Below are 23,133 nucleotides of genomic sequence, written 5' to 3' on the forward strand. Positions count from 1 at the left end.
ATACAACTATGGATCTGCTGTTCAATTTGCCCATTAAGCCTGTCTGATTCCTATTCCCTGCCTCTATTCCTACATTTTTCTATGCCAGAACAAGCTCAGAGTTGGAAGTTACAACACTTGGCAGGGATGCTTATATCCTGACAAGCAAAAGCCACTTATGCTGGGTCTTAAGTGAAACTATGATCCACTGCAGCAGAGGATGTCATTGCTCACATTATTTTATTAGTATTTTTTATAGGACATTCAGAATCTATGGATCAGAGAGTGTTGGATTGATAAAACAGGAGAGAAGAGAGGGTTCATGGGTCAGAAGTAGTAGAGGTAACACTCACTTAGCATGGTGAGCTTTCCTATGTATTGGCATTTCTTAAATAAGAGAAAAATTATGGATTGGATTGAGCTATAAGAAACCAACTAAACATTTAAAAATACCTGGATAACCCACTCATCTTGGGCAATAACTTTATCGAGTTTTAAAAAAGAGAAATCATGCTTGCATGTGGTTTCTATGCCAGAATTCTTTTGAGTGAGTGGTCTAATAACAAATATAATCTTTGTTTTGAAGATAAGGAAAACAGTTACTTAATATCAAGTATAAGTGTAGTCAGAATTCATGTGCAGAAACTGAAAGGCTTCTGTTTGTCTATTACAAATCTACAAAATATTTCTGATATTTATTTGATTATAGAGACATATATAGATATTTTATTATATATAATATATAGACACATATAATACTATTTTAGCATTATTATAAATATGACAAACATTTTGAAAATAATTGCTATTATGTGTGTAGAAGCTGGGAGAGAATTCAACAACATAGATAGCATGTTGCTGATATTAAAGTAATTCACAAACTAAGAATGACAAATGACCTAATGTTTATCCATTGAGAGTTTGAGTGTGGGTTTTCTGTCTATTTGTGGTTCAGATTGGGGCTAAATATCAACAGTAGCAAGTTAACTGGACAGAAGATAACTTCAGTTTATAATATTGGAGAAATTATTTTTCAAGTGACAGCCTTTTGTTACATCATACATCACTTGGTTACCAGTTTATATATAGTTTGGTTTATTTTAACAAAGTAGGAACAGAAGGTTTGATTTTTGATTTACATTTATTTTGCCCTGTTAAATATTTTAAATATAATTTAGTGATATTAGAGTTACATAGTGAATAAATCAAATAGTTATGGAGATTAATGGATATGAAAAATGCATCATAAATGATAATGTGCTCATAAATTGCAAAATAAAAGACAACATATTACTTTATATCTGTATAATATTTTTAAAAAGCAAGAATAAAATGTTTTTATATATGCTCTTGATTTAGCACTGGGATAGGCACTGTTATTTTTCTAGGAAAAATGGAATTAATGTGTTAGCTCAGTTGCATATAGAAATTTCCTTCAATTAAGGTAATATAACATTGGGAGGATTTTGGAATCATAAGGATCTGTAATTTTCCTTTTAGCCTAATCTTTGCAAACTTGAGCAACTTATGTAACCATTCTGAGACTGAGTTTTCATTCTAATTAAATACTGATTATTTTTTATAATCATAAAAGTTAAGAATATAATGCTTCTCAATGTTCTCAAAGTATTGATAAATTCAAGGCACTGGTAAAATTCATCAAGAAAAAATATCTAACCCCATACATAAAATGGGGAGAAGAAATAAATAGATATTTTCTCAAAGAAGAAATACAGATGGTCACAAGATACATGAAAAAAATGCTTCACATCATTAATGATCAGGGAGATTCAAATCAAAACAACAATCTAGTATTATCTCATACCCAGAGAGCACATCACATAAAACAAGAACAACCAGTGCTGGCATGAATGCAGGGAGAAAAAGACTCATTTATTGCTGATGGAAATGCCAATTTATCCAGTTTTTTGGGGGGGGAAACAATATGGATATTCTCAAAAAACAAACAAACAAACAAACAAACAAAAACTAACTGGAAACTCCCAGAATTCTGACTTCGACAACCATGACTGAGCAAAACTTCTGGTGCCATAAAGAAAAACTATCCTAGGCTTTGACCTAGGATCTGTGCAAAAACCCAGAAAAATTACAGAAAGACTGACTACAGAAGCATGATGGAACAGATCTTCTAGAACCATAACAAAAGACTCTATTCTAGATGTTGTCCCATGACCTGTTGAAATACCAAGAGCTCTAGCTACAGAGGACCGAGTTTGTCATCCACAACTAAGCAGAAAGTTTCCTGGCACCATAAAAGACCTTGGGGTTCAATAATGAGTGTGTACGGAGCCCATAGTTGCTCCCATGACAGTATGCTTCAGGGTGGAGAAACTGTACCTCCTGGGAGGAAATTACCTTTAACTTCCCCAATATTTATTGTGTCTATGCAAATAACAACAACAAGCCCACACAAAGCCTTGCCACACCAGACTGTTCCCCCCCCCCCGTTTTTTTTCTTGTGATTGTGGTTTGGGGGATGATTTGTTGCTGTGTTTTTTGTCATTTCCTGTTTTGTTTTGTTTCTGTTTTGGTTTTAGATTTATTTTTTTTTATGTTCTTTTCTTTATTTTCTTTCTTCTTCAGAACTGATATTTATAGCCTCTAAACAGATCGCTCCAGTGTTTTTTTTCTCTTCTCTTCTTTCTTTTCTTTTACCACCAGAACCATAGAACTTGAATAATCTTGTTCTTTCTCATAACTTGAAGGAAAATATTGATGGTACTAGGAGCAATCAGTCACATGAAAATATGGAAATGAAAAATGATCAGACTTAAGCACCAAACCCAAAGTCAAGGACACCAGAATAGATACCCAATCAATATTTGTAGCTTCTATTTTTAGTCTCTAGACAGATCTATCTCTTCAGCATTTTTTTCTTCTCTTCTTTCTTTCTTTGCTTTTTACAGCAGAACCACAGAACTTGAATAATCTTGTTCTCCCTCATAACTTGAGGGAAAAAAAGGATGGTACTAGGAACAACCAGTCATATAAAAATATGGAAATAAAAAATTATCAGACTTAAGCACCAAACCCAAAGTCAATGACACCAGAATTGATACCCAATTTATAGCAAGCTATAGACAAAGTAAGCTTTTCACACTAGCAATCCAAGGGGCAAAGGGGTAAGGTGTGGGATGTATGCTCGGAATGGGGGTGGAGGAAGGACAACACTGGTGGTGGGAATGGCCCTAATTCTATGTCACTATGTATCTTAAATATTACTGTAAAAGATTTGTAATTCACTTTGATCACAATAAAATTATTAAAAAATAAAAAGGCTCATGGTTATTTAAAAAAAAACCCTGGAAATTGAGCTCTCATATGACCCAGCAATATCACTCCCTAGGAACAAAAAGCACAATACAAAAATGCTGTCTGTACTCCTATATTAGTTGCAGCACTATTTACAATAGTAAGATCTAGAAACAACCCAAATCCCAACAACAGGTTAGTGGCTAAAGAAACAGTGGTACAACTACACAATGAAATAGCATGCAGCTGGTAGGAAAAATGATATCATTAAATTTGCTTATAAATGGATGGTATTATCCTGAGTGAAATGAGTCAGGGGAGAAGGATGGACATAGATTAATCTCACTCAGTTATGGAATATAAGTAAAATAAAATATAGTGTATTAATAATATCCAGAAACAATAGAGAAGAGGGTCAGGAGGACTAGTCAATGGGAGGAAGTTTGCCACAAATAGTGAAGCAGTGTAGTTGGGGCAGGGAAGGAACCAATATGACAATGATATTTGGAACTGATCACTCAGAGCAATAACTAGATGTTTGATGGAGATAAAGTGATATGCACAGTACCTTTTCATTAACAAACCGGGGCAGGAGAGTTAGCATGGAGGTAAGGCATTTGCCTTGTGTGCAGAAGGACAGTGATTCGAATCCTGGCATCCTATATGGTCCCCCGAGCCTGCCAGGAGCGATTTCTGAGCATAGAGCCAGGAGTAACCCCTGAGTGCTGCCAGGTGTGACCCCAAAACAAAAACAACAACAAAAAAAATTAGTACAAACCACAGTGTCTAAAAAAAGAACAGGAGAGAAAGAGCAAGTTAGAGAGAATGAGAGAATGGGAGAGAGAGTGAGAGAGAAAGGGGAGAGAGAGAAGAGAAAGAGTGGAAGAGAAAGTGGGAGAGAGAGAGTGGGAGAGAAAATGGGGAGAGAGAGAGAGGAGAAAGAGAAAGAGAGAGAGAAACAAAATGTCTGCCCCAGAGGCAAGAAGGAAGATGGGAGGGAAACCAGGGACATTAGTGGTAAGAAACGTTCATGGGTGAAGGGTGGTGAAGGGTAGTGAAGGGTGAAGACTAAACTCAATCATAAACTACTTTGTAATCATGGTGTTTAAATAAAAAGATTGATACAATAAATAAACGTCTTAAATTCTTTTTATACTCATGAGAATTTGGTTTCTGCTTCTTTGTTTAATTTAAATGACCTCAAATATAAGAAACTTTCATTGAATTAAACAGTTATATAAATTATTATAACATTAATAGATAGCTTCAATTTATAACTTAATTTTAATTATAAGTACAATACATTGTCATACAGAAAATGTAGAAAACAAAAAATATAATTTTATCTTCCTTAGCCCATGTTAATTTTACCATTATTTATGCAGCTAGGTATCTTTTGTTGATGTTGTTTTGGTTTTGGTTTTGGGCCGAACTCGGTGGTGGGGTTATTCTGGGCTCAGAAATCACTCCTGTCAGGCTCCGCGGACCATATCGAATGCAGGTCCATCCTGGATTAGGCAAATGACCTAACACTGTTCTATCACTCTGGCCCCACATCTATATATCTTTAAGAGTAGTATTTGCAGCCTGATTTTATTCACTCAACATTGAACAATTTTCCTTCATCAGGAAATGTTCTTCAATAGTTAAATGATAGTGCTATATGGCTATATGGTTAAAAAGATGGAAATATTTTAATTTGCCAAACAAGTTTTTTTTTCCAAGTAAACAATTTAGGTACTATGTTTAATCATTCCATCACCATTTCCATCACCATTTCACCATCAGAGTGACCACTTCCTTTCACCTCCATCCTGTCCAACCCTCTCCATCCCTCTTCCTTCCCCTGTAGTAAGCTTCCTACAGATGGAGGAAGCCTATAGACAGTTCTTAGTGCCTTTTGCTTTTGATAATTTGTTTTTTGGTGGGTGGGTCAGAGAAGGTATGAACTGGATTAAGGTATTTTCTCAATATTTGTTTTCCCTAACCAGGTTTTGTAGTTTATATGACACAACTCACTTTCTACCTTGTGCATGGAAAAAACAGCATTTAGTTGCTCATTCTCTCAGGGAATCCAATGTCTGCCAAGACCTAGAAATGGAAGATTTACTGATGCTAGAGAGTTTGCTATCAACAGGAGTCACATGAAAGATGTATGGTTGCAGTCTTCCTTTCAGTTATTCTCTGCAGGAATGCCTCCCTTCCACTCTGCATAGCCACCTCAAGTTTCCTGAAATATGCAAACCAGAAAATGACAAATGCTTTTTAGAAAGGTACAATTGCAGTCAAATTGAAAGTGGAGGAAGTTGATCAAAGAAGAAAGAAAGAAAGGCATTAAAAATTAATCATCCTAAGACCATAAAGTCAGCTGTAAACCTTAGCAATAAAAAATTAAATGAAGAAGAAGTTAATGTTTTAAGCAGAGATTTAAATTTTCCGAGAGAGATCTTGATAGCTGCAGCAGATTGGGGAGCTGGCAAGATTTATAAGAGAAACTCGAGTGTCTCGTCCCACCAGAGGCTGCAGAAAACATAAAACAGTCATCAAATAAAATATCATTTATATTATTTAGTATCATTGGGCAAAACCTTGGCTGTAAAAGAAAATGGCACTTTTGACTTACTGAGAATGTTGTTCTATTCAGAACTGACTTAAGTGGCAAAGAGTGAAGGAATGCTAAGAAAACACATTCCTGCTTAAAGAAACCCAGAGGAAATATTACAGAAATAAATACTGCTAAGGGGTTGTAGAAATCCAAGTAACAAGACTTACCTATCTGTTTTTCTAGTTCAGATACCGAAGTCAAAACCCATTTTTGGCCGGGCGGTGGCGCTGGAGGTAAGGTGCCTGCCTTGCCTGCGCTAGCCTAGGACGGACTGCGGTTCGATCCCCCGGTGTCCCATATGGTCCCCCAAGAAGCCAGGAGCAACTTCTGAGCGCATAGCCAGGAGTAACCCCTGAGCGGCACAGGGTGTGGCCCAAAAACCAAAAAAAAAAAAAAACCATTTTTAGGGTTTTCCATTTCTGGCTGGTCATCTCTGAGGAGACATCATGAATTGCTAGGTCTTTAAATCACAAAGCAGAGTTGAATTATATTTATTTACAAGTAGAATTGGCACCATTTTATTAACTATATGACTTAAAATTGACCTTGTACTACTTACTCTAAGGATTGAGCTATTAAGCATAGTAGTAAAAAGAATAGATGTTGGCAGTATGGAGCATCAAGTTTGAATTTTGACTGTACCACTTGTACTGAGATATTGGAGAAATTGTTATTCTTTGAGCCTGAGTTTCCTAGTTTCTTAAGTAGAACTAGAAATGGTGTCATTCACTGATCAGAATACTATTGAGGATTATCTGAGTTATTATATAATAGTCATCTTAAATCTGAGTATATAGTAAACCTTTACTGAGTGACAGGTTCAGCTTTCTCTTGTTTGCTTGATAACCACTCAAGTCAGATAATGGATAATGGCATGAAGACAGAAGCCAAGACATCAGTCTTGGCATACCAGCTTAGTGCTAGCTTATGGTATAGAGTTATTCTCATATTTTTTGGTATCTCCAAATATTTGAAGGAATCGTTCTATTGCCTTTTTTTTTTTTTTGGCTTCTTGATGCAGGATTTCTTGGTCTGGATATGGCATTAATATTTCTGTCCTGCTTTAGGGGCTGGAATTTTTTTTGTCTCATCAAAGAAGGACCTCCTCCTGGCTCCACTTTCCTGAGTTTACCCACAGATATCTATTATTAATGCTTAGCCACCCTAGGAGGGAATGTTCTGGCTGTTGAGAGGAATTAACACTTATGTAGTTGTTTTTTAAAGCTCATTAAGGCTTATGGTGCTCTTGTTTATGTACTGATGCTGTATCTGTGTCACATTGTCAATCCCCAGTTAAAAGAAGCAGCTGGAATGCTGATGGATTTGGACTTTCTTATTATTAATAAACCAAATGAAAATCAGAAAACAATCCTTTCCAATTATTATAGTCCTTTTATTTCCAGTATTACCTCAAATGTACTTAGTTCAATTGATTTTCCTATAGAAAGCTGGCTGTCTGCACACACAGAGACTGTCTTTGTCACATTTTTATCACTGTCATCCATCCAGTTACCCAAACCAGAACTTTAGTGTCGTTTTATACTCCCAGGAGCGCTACTAGCCAGCAAATCCTATCAACTGTAGTTTCCCAAATTCCTCTCCTTTCTATTACTACCAGAGCTCAGTGAGGCCTCCAAGAGCTTTCACAATCACCATCCTGGCTTCCCTTCCTTCAATCTTGGACTAAACTAGACAGTAATTACCAAGATATCTAAAATATTCCTTCTAAAGGGAATATATGTCTGTGACACTTAAACACTGTTCTGTGAGTTTGGCTTGATATATTTCTGCCTATCCATTCCTCTCTCTCTGTATCTCTCTCTTTATCTCTCTCTCTCATTCTCTCTCTCACTCATTCTCTCTCTCTTTCTCTCTCTCCCTCTTTTCTCTTAATTGGCCTACACTAGATCCTACAGATTACTGGCTGTCCTCCAAAAGTTCATGCTTTTCATTTCTTCTGCCAATAATATGCTCCTTCAATCTCTTCAGAACTGATTGGGCTAGATTCTGTTTCACTCCCTCCCTGCTCTACCATTCCTGGATATTTTCAGTAGCTCTGACCACATCTTTATGTGTTTATCATCATCTACATAGGCTGCATTTTCAGTACAACAAATGTGTCCTGAAATGATACTACTTCTCTACTGAGCTCTGCTGATTACAAGCTTATTTACCCCATTTGACCATGGACTTCTGAACACAGGGAGGTTTTTTTTTTCCCTCATAGCTGATGATATGAATTTAGACATTGTATCTAGTAAATGCACAGGTTTGGATAATTGGCTGTGGTAGTGAGTTCCCTGTTGTTTTCTGGTGGGGTATTCTTTTCTTTCCTACTCTGGTTGCAAGCTTCTTTGTGCTGTCAGGAATTATCTACTGCATACTTAGACCTGGGCCTGTTTCCCTAGGCATTTATTTCACCATTTATTCATGATGATGTCCTTCTTCATGAATTCCTCCCCACTCCCCATTTTATCTCTGCCTATTTTAATAGCTATTAGAAGTACAGCATTTCAATTTAAACCACTTTATTCTAAGTTGTGAGTGACTCACCACCCCCCACATTTTCTATTTTTATAGTTTTTATTTCTACTTCTAGGCTTAAAAAGGAGGCATACATTTTGAGGTGAGATTTTAACAAATATATGAACCCAAAGGATATAACTTTGCTCTTTTAAAGAACCCCATTACTTAGACTAAATATAGTTTACCGAGTTTTCACAAATGAATAGGTTTACATTTATAAAATCAGGAGATTATTTTCTTTTTAGGACAACAAATGGTGAAACAATTCTTGCACACATTAAGCCTTTTAAAACTATTATTTGTTTATTGTTTTTGGGTCACAGCTGGTGGTTCTCAGGACTCAATCTTGGCACTGCTTCCAAGGATTAATATTGGAGGGTCTTGATTGACCATATGGGGTTCTAGGACTATTTACATGCAATACACCCGATTTGCTGTACTTTCTCTCTGGCCTATTAAGTTATTTTTAAAGCCTCTAAGTAAAACACAAAGAGAAGAAAATGGAACAAAAATAAACTCAGAAAGTGATTTAATCAAATTTAGTTAATAAGACATTATTTAACAAGGCCTTCAACATGAACATACTTATGTAGTCAGTAATAATTTGATTAAACAAAAACCACATCTCAGTGTGATTTTTTTTTAAAAAAGAGCATCAATAAGTCTATTGACTTTTTTTATAGGAGCCATCGTGATTAGAGGTTCAAGGTTTCCAGGCCGGAGTGGTAGCATAGAGGTAGGGCATTTGCCTTGCACTCGGCTGACCCAGGACAGACCCGATTCAATCCCTGGCATCCCATATCCCTCTCTGAGCCAGGAGTGATTTCTGAATGCAGAGCCAGGAGTAATCCCTGAGCACTGCTGGGTGTGACCCAAAAAACAAACAAAAAAAAAAAAAACAAAAAGAAAAAAAAAAAAGAAAAAAAGAAAGAAAAAGAAGAAGTTTGCGGTTTCAGGGTCTTACACTTTGGGTTTTGCTGTCTATGTAGTTAGTCCCCAGTTCTTCCTAAATAAGTGCATATTATCTTTTAGGAGAGAAATTCAAAGTGTCAAGTCAAGAAATTGATAAAAGTGTGGGATTGGGACCTGTTGCTATTCATTTGTTCCTGTTCTCTAAACCTTCCTTTATTGGTCTTGATAGACAGCTCATTCCTCACAGGCTCTATTACATTGAACTTGTACAAATGTCTTCTATTTCTTTCCTGAGTTGTGATAGCTTTAAAGAATGAGGTCAATATTTCAAAGACATAATTAATTTAGCAGCCTCCTTCTTCATTAGCGAGCTCATTTTCTGTTGAGCCTCTCTCTCAGTCTGTCTGCAGAGCTTTCCTTTATTCTCTTTTAATTCCCTTTATTCTTTTTCTTTATGATGAGCACTTGCTTGATTTTTCTTTCCTTTCAATTATTTTTTAAATTTCTGGCTCTTTTTTTTAATATTCTTTAAACTCACAAAATAAATGAATTATTTCACAATTTTTGCCCATCTTGAGTACAATTTTATTTTTAGACAAAGATTAGTGTATCAAATCTGCTTCCTAGTCTGGTGCTAATATGCCTAAGGGTGACGTATAGATCACACATCACTCTTGAATAGAGATACTAATGTCAGCACTGAAAAAAAGTGATTATTCAGAATGTGTGGTAATTATTTTTTCAATTTTTTTTGGTGCCAATTCTGGCAATATTCAGGATTTACATCTGGCTCTGCACTCAGGCATTGTGCCTGGTGGTGCTCATGGGATGCGAAGGATCAAACCTGGGTCATATGTAATGCAAGAGACTGAAGAGACTGAATCTAGGTCAGGTGCATGCATGAAAAGCATCCAACCCATTGCTGTACTCTCTCTGCACCCTGTCGTTCAGAATGTATAGCAGTTAAAAATGTGACAAAATTTACATAATAAAGACTAGTAAAAGAAGACAGGACTTAGGGTGAATAAATACCTTACTAGTAACAATTTGGGCTACATCCCTGGCATCAGATGGTCTCCTTTGTATCACGGGTTGCAACCTCAAAGATCTCCAACCACTTCTGGTCAGCCTAGCACCCCGATATTGGCCTTACGTCTTGAATATACTGAGGAATAGCCTAGGTAATTCCTATCATTGCAAGGCCCTTGTCACCTTATATTCTTGGGCCCTTGCAATAAGCCTGGTTAGACAGAATTGCTAGGAGGGCCTTCCGATCACTGCTTGGGAGTCCTTCCATATGGCCATAAATTGACATAATATAAAATCAACTGTCTCAAGTGCAATGCTCAGAAGTGTTGAGTATACTAATGTGTAAATACTATTTAAAACTCTACTATTTTGTAAAACTGAAGCTCTATTTTTAAGTAAAATCTCCATTTCTACCTCTCTTTTTTGGTCTTTGGGAACCACCACATACTTTTTCCTTTATGAATTTTGAGGAAGGTACCTAACATCAGTGGAATCATGTAATGTTCCATTAATTGTAGCTGAATTAATTAGTTTTTTTTTAACATGGTGTCCTCAAGGATATCCATTTTATAGCATGTGCCAGAACTTCTCTCATTTTAAAGGATGAATACAACTCCCTTTCCGGCATGTACTATGTTTTGTTTACCATTTAGTTCATTGTCAGACATCTAAATTTCTTTGCTGTTGGATTTTTTTTAAATTTTTAAATAATGAGCATGTATGTATAAGTATCTAATGAAACACAGTTCTGTAAATTATTTTAGTATATATCCAGAAATGGAGTTGTCTGGTTAAGATGGCAGTCCTGCTCTAAATATTCTTTTTATATTGTTTTTGGGTCACACCTAGTGACGCTCCTGGCTATGTGCTCAGAAATCACTCCTGGATTGGGGGAAGTAGGGGATCACAATCTGTCCTAGGTCAGCCACGTGCAAGGAAAAAACTCTATAGCTTCACCACTGCTTGACCCCTGCTCTAAATATTCTGAGGAAACATCATACTGTTTTCTATAGTGACTGCAACATTTTACATTTTGACCAACATTTGCATTGCTTGGTTTCAAATATAGTTCTCATTCTAATAGGTATGGTTTTGAGTAACTTACTTTTAAATAATTTGGGAGAAAATCAACTTTAACTCATTATTTGTTTCATTCTAATGTGTAAATTTAGGGAACAAAAGATTGTATAACACCACAGTACATCTTAACATCTGGTAGGAAGGGTGGTTTTGGATCAAAGGATTTCAATAGATTTAAGAGACAGATTCATCATTCAGTGTTGAAAAACAGAAATGAAAGAAACCTGCAAAAGGGCAAGTTTTACTCACCAGTGGTTAAGGTTCTGTGCTAGATCTCATTGCAGTCCCAGAGGATCAACAAGAATACAGGTGGCAGTTTTTGGAACTCCAGTAGGGAGTCAGCCTCTTGATATTTGCCACATATCCTGGAATTAATTTTACCTTCAGTTTTAAATTAAATATCAAAACCCGTAATTCAATGCAAATAGTTTAATGGGAAGAGGTTGGTTTTCTTAAGCCTGAAGAAAATTTTCTATAATGTGAAAAGGAGAATTAGGACCCGGAGAGATAGCACAGCGGCGTTTGCCTTGCAAGCAGCCGATCCAGGACCAAAGGTGGTTGGTTCGAATCCCGGTGTCCCATATGGTCCCCCGTGCCTGCCAGGAGCTATTTCTGAGCAGACAGCCAGGAGTAACCCCTGAGCAACGCTGGGTGTGGCCCAAAAACCAAAAACCAAAAACCAAAAAAAAAAAAAAAATGGAGAATTAGTTGAATATTGGCTTTCTGACTGAAAACAAAACTCTAGCAGGGGTCCTCAAACTTTTTAAACAGGGGGGCCAGTTCACTGTCCCTCAGACCATTGGAGGGTCTGACTATAGTAAAAACAAAACTTATGAACGAATTCTTATGCACACTGCATATATCTTATTTTGCAATGAAGAAACAAAACAGAAACAAATACAATATGTGGCCCGCGGGCCATAGTTTGAGGACCACTGCGAGTGCTTCTCTAGGTCCCACTGACTGACAGATGCATGGGGAAAGTAGAGTAATAGAAATAGAAAACACAATTCTTTTCCCAATTATAAAACAAAAGCCAGAAAGATGAATTGGTATGAGGGCAAAAGAAAGATCATCCTGGGTCAGAAAAAATGAATAGTCTTTTCCTCACTTAAATACACATGGAGATTACTCAAAATGTTTTAGCTTGTTAAGAAGATCTTGAGCAAAAGAAATAGAAGGTGACATGATTTTTCCTGACAGGGATTATTTGTAGATCTTATAGGTCTTTTCTTTTCGCCTCTTGACACAGCTAAGTCGTCTAGGGAGATAAAAAGCTAATAAATGCTTATTTTAGGTCAGATGGTCATATTCTAAGTGATTTACATGTTCTAGCTTTCTGAATTTGACCCTAAGACACTTATCTGTCTTATTATTTTTTTATTTCATAGATGAAGAATCTGAGGGTCAGAAATGTTCAGTATGTTATTTAAGATTCACAATTAATAGATGAGACCAGGATTTGACAAAAGATTATCTTTTGCCAAATTAGTGTCCTTTTTGGTAAGCGAACACTCCTAAACTATGCTGCTCAGTATAACTATTGCAAATGTACTGTGGGTCATTTTATCCTCCTCATAGTGGCCTTGATCACCTTTACTCTACTGTACTTGGTTATTATTTGTTACTTATTTTAATTGAAATTATGCCAAAATTTTGATTGAAGCACTTCACTTCATATTATAGGAGTAAAATTGAGCTACTCTCTCAACTGTAATTTCCAAATTTTTTGGAGAAATTGTGAGCTCTGGACTAAAGATCCAATCCAGAAATGCAAAAGCAAAAGAGTTTATTCAGTTACCAGGTGGAAATAACCCAGATGGGACTTGCAAGCCCTTTTTATATGTCTTCTGGGGCTTCAAGCTAGCAGTAAAACTATGGGTTCTTAGTATACGTTGAGTATTACCGTGTTTGGAGTTTCTACCCTGTTATTTGATTGTTGAGTATTAGTTGTATATAAGGCGTATGTTCTAGGTGTTTCAGAATAGTGCTATCATTCTGTGTTTAACTTTTGTCTTCTGACTTACTTCGTTTAACATAATATGTTCTAGGTCCATCCATGTTGCTGCAAAGTCTGTGATTGTATCATTTCTGACTGCCATGTGGTATTCCATTGTGTATAAATACCACATCTTAATGATCCATTGATCTGTTGTTGAACATCTAGGTTGGTTCCAAGACTTGGCTATTATACTGAGTGCTGCGATAAATAGTGGGGTGCACACGTATTTTGGAATGAATGTCCTTCCATAAGATGGCCATTTTGATAATATTGATTCTTTCAAAGCACATAGGATATTTTCCATGTCTTTAGGTCTTTTGCAATTTCTTTCTTAAGTGTTTTAAAGTTTTCATGATGTAGGTTTCTCATCTCTTTTGTGGAGTCCTCGGTATTTAATGCTTCCGGACATTAAATGGATAGATTATTTGATCTCTTTCTCTTCTGATTCATTTTTTGTATAAAGGAATGCAATGAATTTTTGTGTAATGACTATGAAACTGGCCATTCTATTATATTGGTTTATTCTTTCTAGGTGTTTTTTGTAGACTCTTTGGGGTCTTTAATGTATATCATCATATCATCTGCAAATAGAGATAATTTGACTTCCTCTTTTCCAATTTGTATCCCTTAGGTTTCCTTCTTTTGCCTGACAGTACCAGGAACTTAGTATCCTCATGTTGTTTCACAGATAGTAGAGATTTAGAAAATTTTCCTAAAGTTATTTTGCTGCTGCATGGAGAAGGTAGAAAATGATGTCAGAATACCACTCAGTGCTAAGAATTTTGAGCTTCCCATTTCTATCTTACTTAGTAGAGAGGTTGATCATATTTTAAAATTGAAAATCTGATTAAGTGGCTTCTTTTTCTAAAACACTTTTACTCAATCTCTAGTTGTTAGAAAAGCAACTGAAGATAAGATGAGTAACATGGAAAGCAAGTTACATGAAAAGTAAGAATTGGAGCCAGGATTTCTATGCAGGTTTAATTATCCTCGAATCTTTTGGGCTGCACTAGGCAGGGAACATTGGTTTAGAAGAATATTCATTTAGTGTATTTTTATGCATGAATTTATTGTACAACTTAATTATCTATTAATTTTCCCACTGTAAATGGAAAATTTATAAGCAGGGTCAAAAACTGGTTTTGCTTCAGATATCCTCTCCCTTTTAAGTAATAGCTTTGGCTATGAAGAGAAAAAGGAAACAAATTATGCATGTTTTTGTTTTTAAGTTGAAAAATATTATCATTTTATTCACTACAAATATTTTACATATAACTTTTTTCCTTCCTCTCCACATTATATATGGGTCTTATATATTGTAACTTGTGGCAGTGCTTAGTAGATTCACGTCGAGTTTTGTTTGTGTTTTGGGGTGACACTTAATACCTCCTTCTCCTTTTCTCTTTTAGGACACACACAATGATTCACAGGGCTTACTTCAGAACTTACTCATAGATCTGCACTCAGATACTGCTCCTGACAGGATTTCCTGATTGATCACATGTGAGATGTTGGAGATTGAATTCAGGTCAACTCTGTGCAAGGTAAACTCCCTGTGCACTGTATTATCTTTCTGATTCCTTGAACAAGTTTTTGAGTCTAATCTGGGTTAATTAATACCTCCTTCTTCCTTTCTCTTTTACGACACACCCAATGATTCACAAGGCTTACTTCTGACTTTCTGCTTATGGATCACTCCTATTGGTGCTGGGGGACCACATGGGTTTCCAGATATCAAATCCCAGATTGACTGTGAAAAAGACAAGCTCTTTACCTGCTGCAATCTTGTTCCAGCCTCCAATCCATCTCTTTTCTTCATTCATTCTAAACCTGAGTTTCCTCATATGATAAATATGTCTGTTGCAGGTTTGCTATACAAACTGTATGAAGTAATGTATGCAAAGTGTTTAACAAGGGTTCTCACATGAAGAAAGATTTTGTTGCACCAAAGGCTTAACAAAAGTTATCTTTTACCTGATTTTATGTGAGTGGTATGACTTTTTTGAAATAGAAGAAACTTCACAGCAGGACTAATTACATTTAATTCATTGCCATCACATTTGTGTTCTTTGGCCATAAGTGTTTGTATATCACCAAGGGAGCTATGGATCCTCATGGGCTTTTCTGAAATATTATTGACTCTTCTTAAATGTATTTCTTTCCTCTGCTATTTTTGTATTATTACCTTTGTTTTAAATTCTTTTTCGGGGATACACAGAAATTTTATACTCAGTTAGAAAACAACCCCCTCTATTCATCTCTTTTCCCTTGCCACCCTCCAAAAATATTGACTTGAGTAAAGGAGTAAGGAATGGAAAGAATAATTAATTAATGGAAAGAAAAAAATAGAGAGCCAAAAACTGAATCTGAACAACGAAGGGAGAGAATGTATTTCTTTCTTTGCTTTTGTTTCTAATAAATAATAGAAAACACAACTCTGGAGCTAGGTGAAAGAAAGTATTCTAATGCATTTCAACCAATCCAGTCTATTCCACTGACACTATTTTTTAAAATATAGACATGAAGGGAAGATATACATCTTTGTGTTTGTTCTCTTCAGATATTGGTAAATTAAAAATAGGTATACTAAAGGAACCAAACACATGATATAAAAACTTGATATACAGCACCAAAGACATGACATCCTTAAATGAATTTTGTTTATTGAAAGAATGCAGTTTTAACAGACTTCCTACTGGTATGATTTTTTGCTTTATAATATTCTGGAGGCAGCAGGCAGAACAACAGTTGCCAGAGACTTGGAGGGAAGGAAAAATAGGTAGGACACAGATGTTTTTACGGGGCACTAAAATTATCCTCTATCATACTCTAATGAATACAAGATGTTATGCTTTTGTCAAAACCTATGAGATGTCAACAGTACAGCGTTGTCAAACACAAAGTAGACACTAAATAAATTATTTAGTGCTATTGTATTGATTATACACCAATATAAGTAACAATATTTCACACTAGTGCAGCTTTATAATAAAATATACTCATGTTTACATAAGAATGTATACAAATTTTTTTCTGTACCATTTTCTCAATATTTTTATAGAATAAAACAGCTTGGGAGGTAAATACTATAAAACAGATAAATCAAAATGTAATAATATGAACATATCTTGTGTATTGTATTCTTTTGCTTCAAAGATTCTATTTTTGCTAGATGGATAATATGGGTCATCTGAAAATTTCTAAAGATTAGGTAGATAATAAAAATGAAGATAACATTTAAATTTTTTTTGTGTGTGTAAGGGTCGCAGTGGTCCTCAAACTATGGCCCATGGGCCACATGTTGTATTTGTTTCTGTTTTGTTTCTTCATTGCAAAATAAGATATATGCAGTGTGCATAAGAATTTATTCATAAGTTTTGTTTTTACTATAGTCAGACCCTCCAATGGTCTGAGGGACAGTGAACTGGCCCCCTGTTTAAAAAGTTTGAGGACCCCTGGGAGATTTGCCTTTACTAAAGTAAAGTACTTTCCTTGATTGTATAGTGCCCTGTGTTTATTCCCACCACACCAAAAGTAAAGCTAGTGAGATGTGTGGTTTCACATAACTCCCAAATTGTATTTGAAGGTCTCCATAGAGGCTAGCACTGAATATATTCTGTAGCAGCGGTCATGTCACCTCCCAATAAAACATTCTGAAAGAGAAGATCTAGGCTGATTTGGATGAAAGGGACTTACATGAAAGAGAATAAAGTAACTAAATGTTTAGTCCATTATTTTCTTTCACAGAAGACCTTAAAAGTTGGTGGCAGGTGACTACTGATCTACAGGGGTAGATTTTTGATTTAGTTCTAGACCTTCCATTTGCCAGTTGTTCAATATGGGGAAAGTCTGAACCTGACTGTTTCTTAGCTAAATGGTGAGAATACAATAATATTTATCTCATAATGTTTGTGTTTCTAGCAATAGGAAAAAGTAAAGCTATGTGCCTGGACCTATGTATTCTTTACTATTTTTCATTTGGAATGAAAATTGCTATCAGTAATAGTTATGACAAAAGAACATCTGACTTTGGTATTATTATTTTAAGATTAGAATGAAAAAATTAGGAATCTTGGGCTGAAACGATAGCACAGCTTTAAGGCGTTTGCCTTGTACTCAGCCAGGACAGATGGTGTTTAGAATCCTGGCGTCCCATATGGTCTCCCAAGCCAGGTGCAACCCCTGAGTGTCACTGGGTATGGCCCCAAAACAAAACAAAACAAAAACCAAGAAACAAACAAACAAAAAAAGCAGGAATCATTTTATAAAAAGTTTTTTTTTTAACTCAGAAAATATCTCTGTCTAGGTTTAGGCACATCAGTGCTGTTAAGGAATAATGGGGGGTAGCACAGTAGTAGGGCTTTTGCCTTGCTTGCTGCTCACACGGATGATGGGGGTTCGGTCCTCAGCAGCCTATATGGTCCCAGGAGCCAGGAGCGATTTCTGAGTGCAGAAACAAGAGTAACCCTTGAGTGTCTGTGGGTGTAACCCCCCCCAATAAAAAAGTAAGGGACAGAAAAGAAAAGAAATAAATGAAATAAAGGAATAATAGGGGTAACTATCCAAACCATAGCGTCAATAACACTAAAGTGATGAGACCCAAATTTTAACAAGTAAATTTAACAAGGTGCCTGGCAAGATGGCAGGGGAGGTATGATATAGAAGGGAACTCAGGAACTATGGTGAAGGAAAATTGACATTAGTGGTGGGATTGGTGCTCAAACAATGTATGCATATCTAAAACTCAACTGAAAATATTGGTAAATCATGGTGTTAAAATATCTGTCTATGAGGTCTAACCTAGCATGTTCTGACCTATTTCTTTAAAATTATTTTATAATAACATTATAAAAATAAGATGATTTTTCTTTATGTAATATTATCTCTAATAATGCCCCTGTATGGAAGTTTAACTCTCATGTGCTACCTTGGACTGGGAAGAAATTTATTTATTGATACTAGTACATTCAGAATTCCCATAACGTTCAGCTTGCCTTGGCTGCAGATGTGGTACAGGGTATGCTGTGTCATTATGAACTATCAACCATTTCAGAGTAAACTAAAAGACTGGAAATTGCCATCTTGGCTTGCATTGTGTTCCAACTTGTTATTCTTATTGCCCTTTAAAGGAAAACTCAGCTGCTGCTGCAATTCCTGGGGGCAGCAGTTGGTGTCCTATTTGTTTTTTCCAGAGTATAATTTTGCCTTAACATATACATCTTCTAGCAAATGCTAATGTATCAAAGAGGACTAATGAAGTATCCTGCTAATTGTTCAGATACTTGGTTTGTATTTTAGAAATAGATGTAAAAAACACACCCAAATAAAACATAGAAGAGGATAGAAATTAATTTTAGTAACAATATAATGCCAATTCCCAGTCTGGCTCTTACAACTAACCATCAAATTAATTTAATTCCTCAAACCCCATTGCTCCAACAAAATGTTGTTTAAATCAATTCATTCTTTCATTAGTCTGCCTAAGAGCACCATGGAGTGATGAGAAATTACTGAGATGGCATTCATGTTTCAAAAACCCCTCAGTTTCACTTCATTTTCCATCCTGACATGGGACTAATGTTCTGCATTTGCATGCGAAAATAGTATTTTTTAATTGTAAAAGTGGTGTTGTTAAATTACCTTCAAATGAGTTTATTTTAAACGGTTCATTAAAGTTTTTGAAATCATTCCCTGCATGATTGCCTCTCTTCTTTGCTTTGATGTATTACAACTCTCACTAAAAACACTGGCGCTGAGAGAAAAACCTCTTCCTTGCAAGACTCACATCTCACAATCTGGACAGTTTTGAAGTAAGAGCAGCAAAAGCCTCGTGCTATTGCAGAGTGGTTGAGGGGATCATCTCTGGCACCTCAGCTGAGAGGCTGGGGCGAGGGGTGAAGGCAGGTGGCTGTGTTCAGCAATAATGAAAGGTCAAAGCCTCCGAGATTTCAAAAGGCTTGTGTCAACTCAGAAGATGAAAAGCAGCTCCCTCTGGATAGCTAGTTTGGTTCTGAGGTTTAAATACATCTCACGGATTCTGTGTGTTCACTTTCATTTGCACTTATCTCCCCCTGATACCTCCTTTCCTCCTCATTATTTCTCTTCTCCTAATATCTTTCAGAGCTGTGACCCTCAACCTTTCTGAAACCTCAACTATCACTTTTCCATAGAAGGATTCTTTTAGAAACAAATAATTGCAATTTCCTGCGGTTGTCATTTGTATATTTATTGAATTCTTTTGCTTTGTTACTCACCCACACAGAAGGTGCAGGGTACAACAAAATTGCAGCATATTGAGGGTGTCAAATTGGTTGTGATTCTTTAGTTGTTATTTTGAAAACTGTCTTTTCCATCCCTGCACATTCCTTATCCATTGGTATAAAAGTCAAAAATTACAGGGCAAGAGGCTTTATACAATGAAGAAGAAATGAGGGAGAATATCAGACACATAGTTATATGCAATGGTATAAAATGTTAGCACTTTGCATCTTATTGATTTGTGGATGACATTTATCGGTTGCCATTTTTGCTCATTAAATGCAAATTCAAAGTGGTCTTAATGACCATCAAACATCATAACCTTGAGTAGAAGCAACTTTTCTATTTTAACATAGATAAGAATTCCAGCTTTCCACTTTTAATATTTATTTGATTTTTAAAATGTTGTGCATACTGCTGATGTGTTACTGTTACTAAGATACCATGTCACTGTTATATCAAGTTGCTTTAAACTTTTTGAGCAATTGCAATGTCACAATATATAGTGCATTTGCTGGAACTGGTGGGAAATACTGCTCTTTTCAAGTTAGCTTTTGATATCTAACCTTACTCTTTACTCTTTGTCTTTACAATGACTTTTCCTTGAACTTTTGACACTGCATTAGCAGTATTTATAGAGCACCTAATACATTCCAGATGTTATAACAGGAGCTGTGATAACTAGAAAATTGCAACAATAGAGAGGAAATTAAAACTAATAATCATTTTTCCATGCCAGTTGCTATTCTGTAATAATGCATTTCCATTTATAGTCCCATGATAGTTTTGCAGGATCAATAATATTATTCACATTTCTCAGACAAAGAGATTGTAGCTTCTAATTTTAGCTCTTAAGGAAATTATTATCTAACAGGAGATATAAGGTAATATGCATGATAAAATAAAATATATAGAACTACTTTTCATTTGATAATATCAAATAAATGTGTTTATTATGATTCTATTTACTGAAGAAAGACCATTATTTTAAGTTCATAATACTTACAAAAGTCTTGATAAAAAGGAGATAAAATAAGAATTTTAAATATAAGTATTTTTTTCTCCTTTTTTTTTTTTGCTAGGTTCTACCTTAGTTGATAATCAGGAGTTATCTTTGGATGTTTGGGGTGGTCTAAGTTTTGCCAAGGGTTGAACTTCTCATGTAAAGCTTAGTTTGTTCAACTGTCTTTCTGCCCATATAACCAAGTTTTTGAGAAGAAATCATGATTAAAGCTAGTGACTGCTATGTAAACAAAAACAAACGACAGAGTGACTGACTTCAAATCAGTATTAAATGAAAGGGTGAATTTAATAATGATGATATATTATTAGTAATCTCCAAAGCCTTATTTATATATTATTTATATATATTATTATATATATTATATATATTATATATATTATATTATTATATATATTATATATAATATATATAATATATAATTATATATAATATATATTATATATATTATATATTATATATATTATATTATATATTATATATTATATATTATATATTATAATATATAATATATTATATATATTATTTATATATATTATTTATATATATATAAGCTTACATTGTAATGCTTTTATTGATAGAAAAAAAATTCAGTTTTGCCATCCCGATATATAGATCAATTTCTTTTACAAATCTCAATTTGGCCAATAGAGCCCATGTGTTTCAAATTTAATTCCACTTTAATTCTGGCACAAGTTTTTTTTTAATTGACAAAAATAAACCTGTATAGCCTAAACATTGACTGATTTTTGAGCCTTAATATTTAAGCTAAATTTCCTCACATGCATTGTGAAAACCTGGGATTTTTAGTTCAAACTATAATACAAAAATATTTGTTGTTTTATTAGAAGTGAGACTGTTGATTAAAATAAAATAATAAATCAACTCCTGCTTCTAGATGGTTTAGCATTTTATTGCTCATAAGAAGTGCAAGAGAAAAATATTATTTATTTACTATCATATTAGACCTTAAGAAGTTGAGTGAAATAAGAGGGAGAGAGATAGACACAGAATAGTCTTACTCATGTATAGGATTTAAGAAAAATAAAAGACATTTGGTAATATTACATAGAGACAATAGAGATGAGAGCTGGAAGGACAGGCTTACCGTATGAAGCTCAACATAAAGAGTGGTGAATGCAGTAAGAGAAATAACTACACTAACAACTATCATGACAATGGTAGTGAGTGCGAGAAGTAGAATGCCTGTCTTGAATACAGGCAGGGGGTGTGGGGAAATGGGGGGCATTGGTGGTGGGAATGTTGCACTGGTGAAGGGGGGTGTTCTTTATATAATTGAAACCCAACTACAAACATGTTTGTAATCATGGCACTTAAATAAAATATTATTATTATTATTATTATTATTATTGTCCCCCAATTCACAATACAGACCAGGCAAAGGGCCTGGGTTGAGGTGTATATGGGGTGCATTTACTATACCTCTTCTTTCTATACAGTCAGTGCAAAAAAACACAGCCTGTGGTAAGAATTGGGAGGCCTTATCTTTTCTTTTTTTTAATTTTAATGTATATATATTCCTTCAACAGTGCAACATTCCCATGACCAATATCCCAAGTGTCCTTTCTCCCCACCTCACACCGGCCTGTACTCTAGACAGGCTTTCTCTAGACAGGCTTTTTATAGAAAGCCTGTATAAAATATTATATAAAAAATAGATAATATGTCAAGTAGATTTAAAAATGAATGTGTGCTCCTGGGGCCAGAGCAATAATAGAGTGAGTAGGCCATTTGTCTTGCATGTAGATGACACAGGTTTGATCCCTAGCATCCTATATGATCAACTGAACCTGTCAGTAATAATTCCGGAAGTAAAGTCAGGAATAATTCCTGTGTACAGTCAGGTATGATGGTGTCTTTCACCCCCTCCCCCAAATTAAACAAACAAAACCCACCAACCAACCAATTAAACAACAACAACAAAAATATGTGTTGCCAAAAAAGAAGTTTAGTCATATCATTGTAAGATTCCGAGTCTATTTGTATAGGCTAACATATGTAACAGTGCTGAATAATAAGTTGGAAATAGATTTTTTTCTGGATTTACCTGCCCATTATATACTCTATAATCTTAGATAATTACAGAAAGTGGTATGCTCAGAGTTAGTACTGACAAAGGACAGTAATACCCTGTTTAACTTTTTGGGTGGCTGTGATAATCAAAAACGTTTATATTTGCTTGAAAATTCTAATTCAACTTTCCTTCCATCAGAAGCTTCTGAAAATTTAGAACATTTGAATGTCATTCCTCTTTAACCTCCATCTTTTGTAGAACAGAGAATCCTTAATTCAGTCCATATCTCTATGGACTTGACCTCCCCTTGTTCATTGCACAAGTTAAATTTTGAAGTAAACCTAAGATCCCGTAAGTTCAAAGCAAGGCACAAATACTGGATATCTGGCTCTTTATTCATTATGCAATATGAT

General features: G+C 35.2%; 1 non-coding gene across 1 annotated transcript; it reads right to left on the minus strand.

The window, feature by feature from the left end:
* Positions 1-22,053: 22,053 nt before the first annotated feature.
* On the minus strand, positions 22,054-22,187 carry LOC126019324 (small nucleolar RNA SNORA51). Its single transcript, XR_007499051.1, has one exon. It is a non-coding gene; the product is annotated as a small nucleolar RNA SNORA51 (small nucleolar RNA).
* Positions 22,188-23,133: the final 946 nt, after the last annotated feature.

This window comes from Suncus etruscus, chromosome 9, assembly GCF_024139225.1.
Source record: "Suncus etruscus isolate mSunEtr1 chromosome 9, mSunEtr1.pri.cur, whole genome shotgun sequence".
NCBI classification, from domain to species: domain Eukaryota; kingdom Metazoa; phylum Chordata; class Mammalia; order Eulipotyphla; family Soricidae; genus Suncus; species Suncus etruscus.